The sequence below is a fragment of the Podarcis vaucheri genome (assembly GCF_965113315.1).
Source record: "Podarcis vaucheri genome assembly, chromosome: 10".
NCBI lineage: Eukaryota > Metazoa > Chordata > Lepidosauria > Squamata > Lacertidae > Podarcis > Podarcis vaucheri.
Genome location: NC_138748.1, coordinates 32,096,525 through 32,110,592, shown reverse-complemented (window position 1 = coordinate 32,110,592; position 14,068 = coordinate 32,096,525).

The following is a 14,068-nucleotide window of genomic DNA, read 5'->3' as shown; positions in this document are numbered from 1 at the left end:
ACTTGCTGTGCCTGAACCAACTCCCTCTAATTAAGCAAATGCCTCTTTGCAAATGAATAATGAAGGATTTTATACGAAAATTAAATTTTAATATCTGAGTAACTAAAGGCAGTGTTTGTGTAATGAGGGATTACATGTTCAGTTCTTAAGCATTAAGGATGTAATGTTTGCTTAAAATACAGCAAAAAGTCTTCTACATGATTTGCTACAATCAATTAATTAAATGGGCTTTCGTAGGATTTACCTGCAGCACATATGGGGTGGTGGTGTTTAAAATCCCACAATTATCTGCATGCTTAACTAGCCAGTGAAGTGTTCAATACAGTCAGCTACTTCATGTTCATCATAACTGAAAAGGGCTGGATGCCTAACAAAGAGCAAGAAAGTATCTGAAAATGTGTCTCAAGACAAATGGGATTCAGCATACTCCTGTTTCTTCGTTGGTGTCTATTGCTGTTGAACAGCATTGCTCAAATAACTCATTCCCTACCCAACCCCTTCTACTGCCTTCTTAGCAATAACACTCCAGATCTGGAAAACTCCCCACTGTAAGCTTTGGTTGTCCCCGACTCTGAATATTTTTTGGTGGCAACTGAAGGCCTCTGTCTTAGCAGGCCTTTGGGAAACAGTGTGCTCAGAATGAACGACTGTAATGCTTTGTGACTATTGGTTTTAAAATGTATTTGTTGTATCTGTTCCTTGCCTTTGTGCTGACCTGCTACAAGAGCCCATGTGTGTGGAATGAGGCAGGGGGTGGCGGCTATAAAACCTATAAACAAAAAGACATCTTACTTGGTATTGAAGCCAGCATGTCTGCATTGGTCAAAAGTTCATTTTTTGTTGTGTATTCTTAGGAAGGGTGTAGCTGTGGGGATTGCCATGAAGAGCAACGGCGCTTCAGAATTTACCACTGCTCCAAAGAGGATTTGTCCTCTGAAGTGATAGCGAGACTCCAGTGATGTGATATCAATGTGCTGCCCTTCAGATGCTGTTGTGCTATAGCTCCCCTGTTATCCCTGACCATTCACCATCTTGGCTGGGGCTGGTGGGAGTTGTGCTCCACAACACCTGAAGGCATCACTGGCTTGCTCCATAGCCCCTCCTGATATTACCTCACCAGTGTGGGACAACCCTGTAGAGAGAACTGTGCTGTAATTATAGTAACTGTTTTATTTTATGCTTTGATCCCTCTTCTTTACCTAATATGACTGCAGGTGCACGAGCAGTTTATATAATGCTTGCTAGAAGTACACCCACGTATTATTTTATTTCTCAGCTGCTTCAGATGACTGGGCATTTTTCTTATCAGGTTTCTCCTGATCAGAAGTGATAGAACCAGATTGTTCTTCCACGCTGGAGACCTTTAGCACTGCTGAAGCATTGCTTTGCTTGAATTAGCTGGAATGGGCCTATGCTATAATGATCTTGAAAGGCAGGTTAGAAATATTATAAATACATAATATGAGCATTCAACACAGCACTTAATAAAGATGGTATTATCTGATTCATTTCCCCATGTTCAAGAGCTTTCTAAAATAAAGTAAGTCCCATTCAGCAGAAGTCCTTTCTAACAATCATTTAAAAGTTTCCTCTGTGCAATTCCTGCCTATTCTATTTTTATTTCTCTTGATCATGGTTGGGGTAGTGATATATAGCATATAGCAGCAATATATAGACTTTTAATTGCCCTAATCCACCTTTAAAGCTATCTAAGGCGATTGCACTCAGCACATCATGTGGTAGTGAATTTCACAGCTATGTGCTGTGAGAAAAAGTACTCAATTCTGGCTGTCCTGAAACTCACACTATCAACACTATTCAGCTTCCTTGGGATGACCCTAGGTTTTACACTACAACAATTAAGAGAAATTATTCAGTTGACAATAAAAAGACTATTCATCAGTAATCCACCAGCCATCACCAAGAATTTGTTTCTTTGCTCATTAGAATGGGCCGAACCTGCAAACAGGAGACTTCTAATTCAAGGTACAAGAGCTCTGAAAGGTACAGGAGCTCTGAAACTAACAGCTTGCTGCCTGCACTGGACAGGCTAATGCTACAATTGTGTTTTATTGCACACACAAATAACACAGGAGTGCAACACAGAAAACACTGGAACTGTAATGGTTTGATAGCAATGTTTGCATACTCCATAAAAAGCGAATGAGCTAAACATGGCAACTTTTGAGAAAGAATCCGTGGGGAAGCAACCCTAGTTGTAAGATTGTTTGATGCACCCAGTTTCAGAGAGTGATGTATCTGTTGCGGAGTGCGAGGCTTTTATGGTGCTTGTGGATTGCTAAGTTTAATACTAGTTCCCAGAATACTCAGTTACAAAAAATAGCTCTAGAGAGAAAGGCAGCTATTATTCATATGCCTGCTAAGTAGGCCAAGACAGAGGAATGCCAAAATAATGTATTCTGTATATTCTTGCCTAAAAAGAGAGTTTTATAATTGGGGTTATCTGTAAAAGAAGAAACAAAAGGGGTGTGTGGGTGGGTGTATATATTTAATACAATCAGCAAATAACTGCTATAAAACTATAGGAAATACATATAATAATATGATTGTGTTACTGTGAACACATTTTTTAAATAAAGTGCATGCATTGTTGTGCGAGATCCTAATAGTAAGTTTTTCTCTCTCATAATTATTAGTAATCATTCAAAAGGAACACAGTTACATTTTGCCACCACACTATGAATTCATTTCAGAAGCTAGTATCACAGCTGGATGATAGCATATCACTACAGTGGTACCTCGGGTTACATACGCTTCAGGTTACATACGCTTCAGGTTACAAACTCCGCTAACCCAGAAATAGTGCTTCAGGTTAAGAACTTTGCTTCAGGATAAGAGCAGAAATCGTGCTCCGGTGGCGCGGCAGCAGCGGGAGGCCCCATTAGCTAAAGTGGTGCTTCAGGTTAAGAACAGTTTCAGGTTAAGAACGGACCTCCAGAATGAATTAAGTACTTAACCTGATGTACCACTGTATAGGATCATCATTCTTTCATATTTAAAAGCAAAAGCTATGCCAAATGCAAATATACCTATTCTTGAGTCCTATCACTAAGAATTCAATCTTTTTATAATACAGTGGTGCCCCGCAAGACGAATGCCTCGCAAAACAAAAAACTCGCTAGCCGAAAGGGTTTTTCCGTTTTTGCGTTGCTTCGCTAGAAGAATTTCCCTATGGGCTTGCTTCGCAAGACGAAAACGTCTTGCGAGTTTGTTCGCTTTTTTCTTAAAGCCGCTTGAAGAGGCACAGTTGCGACGGACCGTGCTTCGCAAGACGAAAAACATCGCAAGACGAAAAGACTCGCGGAACGAATTAATTTCGTCTTGCGAGGCACCACTGTACAACTGTGCGGGAAAGTCAAGCCTTTCATCCATCCGTTACTTCCTTGGTTGTTGTAAGAAAATACCCAGATTTTAAAATATGGCCATTTGACAGATGCTTGATTTCCTTTATAGGCCATTTGATGATTTTAGTAGACATAATAGCATAGCTTTACTGAAGGCATTAAATGCATAGTCTTCTGTTATATCACTTATAAATTGTCTCCCCAGATGTGCAAACTCCTTGCAACCTGTGGCTTAGGTAGCCCAATGCACAGAATACCTCCAGAGACACTGTCTGTAAAACAAACAAATAAAAAAAATCTGCTTTTTACATTGGCACTGAGACCATGAAGATGTAATGCCCTGCTTTGTCGCTTTGTCTCAGTGGTCTGTCAGATTGTATTTATGCATTTGTTTATTCTGGAATAAGGACTCCCAAAGCGGTTTATAAATGGCAGTCATGAGACAGTCCCTGCCCTCAGAGTGACAATCTAAGAGACATGGCACAAAGGGAAAAGGGATTGAACAGGAGGATAAAATAGGCAAACTCAAGACACTGTTCCTTACGTTTCAAAGTCTGACCAGGTACAATTAAGTGATTTCAAGGTGATAAGCCAAAAATTGCTGGTCTTGCAGCAGAGGGGGTCCTACAGTGCCATCTCTCTCCCTCTCCCATTCAATTTTAACCCATACTGGAATATCACTAGTTCTTCTAAAAACCTTAAGGCTGTGTGGTACTGTACATGCAGGAGTGGGAGAAGAGAAACACTTCCCAGGCCAGGGACTGTGTGTGCATCATTGATTGGTTACACACAATCACTGTCTCTAAATACTATTTTCAGCGTAAGCTTTCTCTTCACACTCTCTGTGGGATCTCAGCTCTTTTTAAGATACCGTATTTTTCGCTCTATAACACGCACCCGACCATAACATGCACGTAGTTTTTAGAGGAGGAAAATCCGTAGGCATGCAACAAAACACCTTCTTTCTTCTGATTTCCAGATATTTGTCAAAAAGAAACATAGTCCACAATTTGCAAGCTGACTGGTGAACAGTGACTGTGAACCCATTTCGACTTGCCTGGAAAACATTCATTTATTTATTTAAATGGCTGCCTTGGAAGCTCTTTTGAGGGAGAAAATTGAGGCTTTCCCCATAGAAAGTTGCAAGGTAATCCTGACTGGCCCTACTGTGAGGTAAGGTGAGGCATCCACGTTAGGCAGCAGATTTTGGACGACATGAAAGGATAGCAAATTGTCAAGCTCTTTAAACTGTAATTATTGTACTTCATTGCCAGGGAGTAGGATGATTGTGGGGTTTTCTGGCTCAGGTGCCCAAATAACGTGGTCTGGGCTGAGGTACTATGCACCTTCATTTGCTGTGGGGACATGGTACCATTTGCTACTCTGCCTCAGGCAGCAAAATACCTTGGTCAGCTCTGGCTCCTCCCTTTCCCCTCAATTTGCACCTTCCTCCTCTGTAGCAAAGGAAGGGAATGGGAGCAAAGGAAGCTCCTAGCCAAGACAGTACCCAACACATTCAGGTATTTATTTCAGTAATGATTTAAGCATCTTATTTCAAATATATTCGTTGTCCATTGGGCAAGCAGAAATGCTTTCACTGATGGAACAATCTCCTTAAGTTGAATTCTACCCAATATTCTTCCTTGTGTAAGTGATCCCAGAGTTTGCTTGCTTTTGTCTTTGGAGATTTCTGAAACCTCCAAACACTTAAAATGTGAGCTGTAGTTTGTTATTTTAATCATGTGGGCCAATAAAGTAATAGTGGTTTCTCCTTACTTCCCCCCACCCCTTCACCCTTGCAGAATACATATGCAGATCCATAATAACAAACTGAGGACCAGTAGAGGTCCAGAAAAAGTAACTGGCAAATCCAAATTGATGATAGACTGGAACCAATAGGGTTCACACATCCATCCCACAGAGCAAATATTGTGCGGACTAGAAGTTAAGTGAACGAACCCCTCGCTTTGATTTTGTCCTGCCAAACAGCCTCCCTGGCTCTCTGTATATGTGTGGTCACAATGGGCAGAAAATGGCTTGCACAGCAGTCAGGACTACAGTTGTAGTCCAGCACATCTTGAGTGCATGAGATTGAGGAAGGCTTTTCTATGGTGTGTACCTGCTTGGCCCCTTCCAGCTTATTTTGCTTCTTTCCATGGCTACAAAAATAGATTCCTGCAGGGTTATTTTCTATCAGCATAGGTATCTGATAGCCAGAGTGAGTCAGAAAGAATTGCCATCCTTGACATTTCTGATATACCGCATAAGGATGCTGAGTAACATCAATTAGCTTTATTACAGGCAGACGATACACCTTAAAAATGCATTAGGATAAGGTGAATCTTAATGCAACAGCTATTTTATTCAAGTATACTAATGTACACAAAGGAGACCACTGCTTCAGGTGCAAGGTGTATATGGCATAGATCCTATGCCATAACTTACTAAGTGAGCACATCTGCGAAGACTCTAACTAACCTACCCTATCTCAGCTTAACCAACCACATAGATTGTTGTGCTAAAAAAGGGCTAGAGAGAACCATGTATGCAATCTGTGGGGAACTTTTTGCCCTCCAGATGTTGATGACTTACAACTCCCCTCATCTCTGGCCACTGGTCATACTTTCTGGGGCTGAGGTCTAATTCAGCAACATTTGGAAGGCCAAAGGTCCCTCACTTTTGAACTTTATGGAGTAAGACATATCATGTTGTGTGTCACCAGTCAATGATACGAAGTGGGCAATCATGCACAGAAATATAATCTTTTTATTCTTAACTATGTAAAATGAAATTTGACTTGAATACAAAGCTCCATTTGAGAATAAACTTCAATATGAAAGACTCCACTATTTCAAACTGAATACTCAGAGAATATTCAGAGAAAATTAGCATTTAAATTTTGGACGGTGAACTATTTTAGGAAACCCTCCAGATTGCCTTTAACTTATATACTGTTCTGTAAGATAACAAACAAATTTTCTACCACCAAGAGAGGAGTTAAAAAGCTTTTTATTCCACTGTGTAGTTTCTTCAGTTGTAAGCCACCTTAAGGACCACTTCAATGAAAAGATGGGATATAAATCTTTTAAATAAACAATAAATCTTTGAACTCAGTTTGAGATGTGATGCCAGAGGGCTGAGATTTCAATGCTAAATATTAATCTGAGCATGGCTCACTGCAGTTAAAATAATAAAGCAAAAAGGCAGTGAATTAATCAAACTTCAAAAATAGAGCCTACTGAATTATAACACCAATTAATAATTTATGATAGCAGCACACGATACGACAGTTCCCAGATCAGAGAGACCAATGAAAAGAAGAGGCATTTGATAAGCTTTGGATAAAGATAGAAACTGATCCAGCAAGTTTTAAAAGGTGAACTTTCCACACAATAACAAGTAGGGGTTGGGTTTTTTTGCCGAGTAAGAGCCACAGAGCCAACTGAGCTTTCTTCCTGAGGAAATCTTAAGGATCTACAGTTCAGCCAGTGGCTTCTTAGTAGTCTGCAGCCAAGAGAAGGTGGAATGTTTCAAAGACAGTGAAAGAAAGGTAGAGTTCACCCACTGCTCCTATTCAGTATGTTTTCAGGACTCCACAGGAGTACGTATATGAAAATGTAGCTACTGTACTTCTTTCGGTGTATTTGAAGCCGCAGAGTTTATTGTCTGCCAATAAGCATTCAAGTCTTGAACCTGTCCATCCAAACTTACCAGTAGGTGTTACTAGAGAGTGAAGGTGGGCATGTGCCTCCTCTGAAAATGCCCCCCTTTCTTCCCTTTCCTCTGGAAAAAAAAACACCCTATTGGTAGAAGATGGCCAAAGCGGGAACCACAACTGCTGATTGAGCCCAACAAGCCATATCTGCTTTCCACCTCTTTCTTCTGAGACATGCTGCAAGTGGCAAGGTTTTGTGACTGTAAAAACCTATTTGACATGGAAAGAGTTTTATGATATCATATCATATTCATCCCACCCACCTCTAATATTACCACTGAATCTGACATAACTGAGACAAGGTCAATGCAAGCATGTGGAGGTTCTTGCACAAGGATATGTCTGTCTTTTGTAGATATTTGTCAAAGCATTATCAATTGGATTTTAGCACAACAAATGCAAATTTGCTTACTCATTTGCTGTGCATAGTCTAGTGCCTTCTATCTTGAGGTCATTCTTCTGTTGCAGAGATACTGCATTTTCTGAGCGACAGATGAGCTGCATTTTGTACATGATGAAATGGGATGCTTTCCTTAGACAGTGCATCCATCGCTGTTGCACAATTGGCATGCCATTTAACTAATACTGTCTATGATGGCATAACACTGAACGATATCTGGAAAAGTTTACAGCCAAGGGAACTTTACAAGGTGCTGCTTATCATCATCTGAGCTTTCTTTTCTAACTAGCTGTACTAACTGCAAGCTGTACACCAGGTGTGGGAATCTTTGGGCTCCCAGTTGTTGCTGAACTATAACTCCCATCATCCCATGCTATTAGCGTGTTCAACAACATCCGGAGGTCCAAATGTTTCCCACACCTGCTGTTCACCATAAAGTAAGTTTACTAAGGAGAAGAATATTGCAACCCAGTCCCAGAACTCAGTCCATTAGACTCTGAATTTTCAGCTTGATAAATTCATGTTTCTGCGCAACTGCAGCAGAACTTGCAAATGGAAATATGTGAAACAATTGTTGTGGGTAAGTTACTGCATGTCAGTTCATTTTATATGTCAGATTCTTAACAGCTCGTGACAAAATGTAAGGCATTACCCCTTTCCCTTGCTCTCTAGCATTTAAACTGTACACATAAACACCGAGCATGTTTCTATATTATACATGCCTCACCAGCACATTGATCTTATTTATTTTTTATGAATCACTTTCAGTTTATTGTGTAATATCTGCAGTTCCAATTGCAGTAATTTGGACTATACTGGGATGATATAGGTATTGATCCTGAAACACAGTAAATATTTTTTCAAACTACAAGAAAGAAGATTCCACCTAAACATTAGGAAGAACTTCCTGACAGTAAGAGCTGTTCGACAGTGGAATTTGCTGCCAAGGAGTGTGGTGGAGTCTCCTATTTTGGAGGTCTTTAAGCAGAGGCTTGACAACCATATGTCAGGAGTGCTCTGATGGTGTTTCCTGCTTGGCAGGGGGTTGGACTCGATGGCCCTTGTGGTCTCTTCCAACTCAATGATTCTATGATTCTATGATTTTGTATCATATGATTTAGATGAGTGTGTTTTACACAGACTGAATAGCACTGTAGACACTGAGAAAACAAATTTATGCAGCAATTTTCTTTCAATCAATACTTTGTCATCTAGAACTGACTCATATCTAACCCATGACCTTCAGCTCAGTCTGACATGGAAGTCTCCCAGTCCTTTTCTATGATGTCTGCTACCAACTTATGCTGTAAAGGTAAAGGGACCCCTGACCTTTAGGTCCAGTCGTGGCCGACTCTGGGGTTGCGGCGCTCATCTCGCTTTATTGGCCGAGGGAGCCGGCGTACGGCTTCCGGGTCATGTGGCCAGCATGACTAAGCTGCTTCTGGTGAACCAGAGCCGTGCACGGAAACACCGTTTACCTTCCCGCCGGAGTGGTACCTATTTATCTACTTGCACTTTGACGTGCTTTCGAACTGCTAGGTTGGCAGGAGCAGGGACCGAGCAACGGGAGCTCACCCCGTCGCGTATAGCATCTTGTAAATAACTGTTCAGGCTCTGTTTCTCTAACATCTACAGTACCTCTCCAGTTACCCTTTATCCTCCTATCATATTACTATCCCAAAACCTGATTAGAACAGTCGCTTGTAGCCCTGTGATCATCCCAAGGCAAATCTGTTTCAACTTGGTTTTCGTTAACACCCAGAGACCATGCTAGTGCCAGGCTCACTGGCTACCCCCACGCCTTCATTCAGAAATGCATCCTTCCAATGCTTCCTTTCATTAAAGAAACAAACAAACCCTGTCAAGCTTCATCAGAGGTATTTGCATAAAACATGCAGTTTGACCCAGAAGAGGACTGTGTCACACTTTAGTATTGTTATCCAAAGCTACTAAAATGCACTGCTTTGCATCTTATGCCACTTTCTGATTTTCTCTATGCACTGTACTCCCTGTGTGCATAATTAATCCTTGTGGTGTTAAGGCAAGAATCACGGTTTGTCCCTGAAGAGTTGAAAAACTAGTGAGAAATAGATACTTTAAAGAAACTCATATTTATGTCAAAACAATGTATAATCACATTTCAACTTTTCATTCCACCCCATACCACATTCTTGTTCTCTTTTCTTTTCTTCTCATGTTCCAAGAGGTTCTACCTATATTTCTCTACTTCACTGTTGTGTCCCCTGGGTGGAAAACTACTCTTTTTTCGCTAACACAAAAGAAACAAGTGAAAACAGAAAGATGGGTGGGAATCTCATTTAAACTTACATGGAGAACTGAATCCCCTGCAATGTGATAGTATCACTGGGGCTCTATTAAACTATAATCTAACCCGTTTCCTGATGAATCACTAATCTGCCTCTGCTCTAAAAATATCAGTCAGGAAGTAAAGAACAATAGGGAAGGTACTGTGAGTCCTTCACTGAATTACTGTCCTGATTATATATGTAGCATTTTCATTGCCAAGAAAAAGTGAGCATGTCATGTTTGATGCCCCACAACTGCCATAGAAAAATATATCTTCCAAACAGACTATTTACTGAGCCATCAATTTCTCTAGCACAATGCTGCCGCCATTTATTACAAATTACAATATAAGATCCAAAGAAACCCTAAATAATCCATATGCTAATGTCACCAAGCTCAATGAATGAACATTCTCTGATCCCGCAGCTTTAAGAATTTTGTTAGTGGAAAAATTCACTAAGTGGCACAGCTTTTCCCATCACAAAGTTGCAGTGATGGAAGAAGTCACGCCCGTGATAGTTGCCTATCCACTGTATCCACTCATGCCATATTAAGTTGGTAAGTCTTTCAGGTGCCACAAGACTCCTTATCCTTTTTTGCTACAATTTAACTAAAACTGGGAAGGTATTGTATGTTGCAATTGTGAAAGCATCTAAATATGTCTGCAGTCAGTTCAATTATGAGTTCTGTAATATATTCAGTCCTATTAATACTCACTTTATTCTGGTAAAGTCTCCCGTAAGGCTGCAATCCTACCTGGAAAGTATAAGACTCATTGAACTAAATGGTATTTACTTCTGAGTTAAAATGCATAGAATTTGGTGGATACTTGCTGGTCCACTGTAGAAAAAGCAGGTTTTTGTTTCAAGAGTGCACAGCATTCTTCATTTTTGGGCACTTCCATGCTAGCCATTTACTTCATGCTTGCAGTGTCCCAGGCACTCATTTTTAGGTACTGTATATTTCCACATGATGTCATGCTGGAGTTGAGCATGTCTTGATTCAAACCCCTCCCCCACCTAACATATTATATAGCTTTACCTAAGGGGGGGGGGGAGATAAGACCAGTAAAATCACAAAAACTGGACAATTCAAAGTGAAACTATTCTATGTTGTTGTAAATTGCCCTGTGATCTTTGGATAATTCAGGTGCAGCTGACAGAGAGAGAGAGAGAGAGAGAGAGAGAGAGAGAGAGAGACACCTGTGTGAGTTATTGTGCAACCAATAATAGAGGCATGCCAGGCTTTTCAATGAAGCATAAGTCCTACTCCACCATGAAAAAAACCCATTCAGGTCCAGCTGTCACCTCCATCCGCTACCATAGGTGCTGCATGAGTTATAAGTGTGGGCAGACAGTGACAACTGTACAACAGTGAACTTCATGTGGGCATACAATTCCAAAATCCCTGCTGTACTTTGTGATTTGTACATACACTCAATGAGGTGAAGCAGATAGTCAGTGGGAAACATTTAGAAAGGGAGAGGGCCTACATATGCAAAACAGGCGCACTGAGTCATGCACTGGTGTGGACAGGATACAGCAGATGTAAATACATAAAATTCACAAAGGTGTGTGCCATTCCCAATCCTGAAACAAAGTCAATGCTGGTGCTGAGTCCTACTGCAAATTAAGGCTTGATGGAGTATTTTGAGCCTAACTGCTCAGTAGTGGAAAGCAGCAGGGCTCAAGCTTGCTTTGAAACCATTTGGTTATTGCTCCTGATTCACCAGATGTGAATTAGGCTGTGGCTGTTCAAGGGGGGTGAAGGGAATGCACTCTTTGCGCTCACAAGCACTCTGTGATGGTGGTATCAGCATTGTTAAGGCATTTCTACAACAGATAAAAAGCTGGACATAGTACATATGCAGGTCAGGAAACTGATCAGAAGAAATGTCTGAATACGAGACTCCCTCGCAGGACCAAACACAAAAAAATCAGGATGTTAAGTCTGAGCACCGCAAATTTCTCCTGTCTTCTGTTCTCACCTTGGTCCCCCCTCCTGTCTATTCAGCACTCTGCTTTGACATGCAACACCTCTGCTTAGAATCTTCATAGCCTCGCCCCTTTCTGATTGCTCTGCTTTTGAATCCTGTACATCCCTGCCTGTTTATTTACTTATGTCCAGGACAAAGTATCTAGCTGAACATAACATATCTATAAAACTGCAAAAAATACTTAGCCAATACCTGGACAATGATGCACAATAACTGATTGTTGAGCTATACATCTTAAAAATCCTTAAGTAGACTTAAGTAGCCATCTGAAATGAAATGATTCTTGCTAAGGAGTAATGGGCAATAGGTTTAGTGTGTGCAGACACTAAATGTCCTCTGCTTTGTAGAAGCAAGGCAAACATCACATGGCACCCTTAACTGTGCCTCCCTGGCTGAATGTAATGATGGAGCAGATTTATATGGGGCAAGGCAGTGCCTCAGTTAACTGGTTCCAACCTGTTCAGGGTTTTATATATTTCTAGCAATACAGTGATACCTCAGGTTAAGTACTTAATTTGTTCCAGAGGTCCATTCTTAACCTGAAGCACCACTTTAGCTAATGGTGCGCTGCTGAAGCATGATTTTTGTTCTCATCCTGAAGCAAAGTTCTTAACCTGAGGTACTATTTCTGGGTTAGTGGAGTCTGTAACCTGAAGCGTATGTAACCTGAAGCGTATGTAACCCGAGGTACCACTGTACCTTGAATTTGGTCCATTAACATTTAGACAACCAGTGCAGATCCTTATGCAGAAGTGCTATATACTGTTGATGGGAATCCCCCACCAGTAGCCAGACTGTTGCATTTTACACAATTTGTAGCTTCTCAACCAAACACAAGGGAAGTCCCACATAAAGTAGTAGTGTAATTTTGAGATCACCAATGCATGAAGCACAGAGACCAAGCTATCTTGATCCAGGAATGGCTGCAGTTGTCTTACCAGATGAAGTTTATAGAAGGTGCTCCTAGCCACTGAAACCACTTGGGCCTCTAGTGATAAAGATGGATGCAGAAGGACCTCCACACTTCAGACCTGTTTCCTTAGGATAACCCCATTGAGGATAGGCACTTTACCTGTCTCCTAAACACAGAAACCACTCACCCACTGTGCCTCCATCTTACCGGGACTCAAACTCTGTTTATTGCCCCCCATCCATCCCACCACTGCATCCTGTTTCCTTAGGATAACCCCATTGAGGATAGGCACTTTACCTGTCTCCTAAACACAGAAACCACTCACCCACTGTGCCTCCATCTTACCGGGACTCAAACTCTGTTTATTGCCCCCCATCCATCCCACCACTGCATCCTGGCATTGGTCCAGGGCTTGCACAGTCTCACCTGATGCAGATGTAATAGAGTAGAGCTGTGTCATCAGCATACTGATGATTTCCCACCCGAAAACTCCTAATGAAGCTTCCAACAGATTTATATAGCTGTTTAGAAGCATTGGCGATAAAATGGCGCCCTATGACCTTCACTCGTCCATCTCCATAATCCTCAATTGTCCCAAGTCTCCAGCTTCCTCAAATGAGTCCATCCTTTGTCCTTTGCTGACCCTTTGGCCTAGAACTCAGACCCAGAAGGACACCTGCGTTATTTCCTTTAAATCTTTCTCAACCCCCCCCCCCACTTTTTTGAGCGAAGCCTGAACAATTTATTTCACACTGACCTGAAATCAAGCTTAAGTACTGAAATAAACACATTTTTTACTCCTGGCTCCATCTTCCTCTGCCGCCTGCCCTGTATCAAACTGGAAACTCTTCGGGGCAGAGATCTGTCTTCTTACACTTTGTAACGCACATTGTTTGTGGATGGTACAGATGATAACAATGATGATGAAGAACAGGTCAACATGGCAATACTGACCAAGTCAGCGCCAAAATGGGACAGAATGGAAGATGGGATCTCTCTCTCTCTCTCTCTCTCTCACACACACACACACAAAGTGTATATACTGTGCACAGCGCGTGTGCATGTGCTTGAGTGTGGCCCCTTCCCACCTCCTCTCTGTACACACGATGGCTGCAAGCGCACAGAAGAAACGCAAGCAGGATGTGCTTGAAGTGCTGCTCAGTCTGTGGCCAGGATTAGCCAGGTTGGCCGTCACGCAGGGCCGGAGGGAACCACCCAAGGCGCGCCCCGAGCTCTCAGCTCTCCCTTTCCTTGCCAGCTGCCCGTCAGCCCGGGCTCGCGGGCGGCGCTGCAATCCTTCCTCCCCTTTTCACTTCCTCCTCCTCGCCCCCGCACCCCCACCCCCAACTCCACGCACACGCTCCACACACCC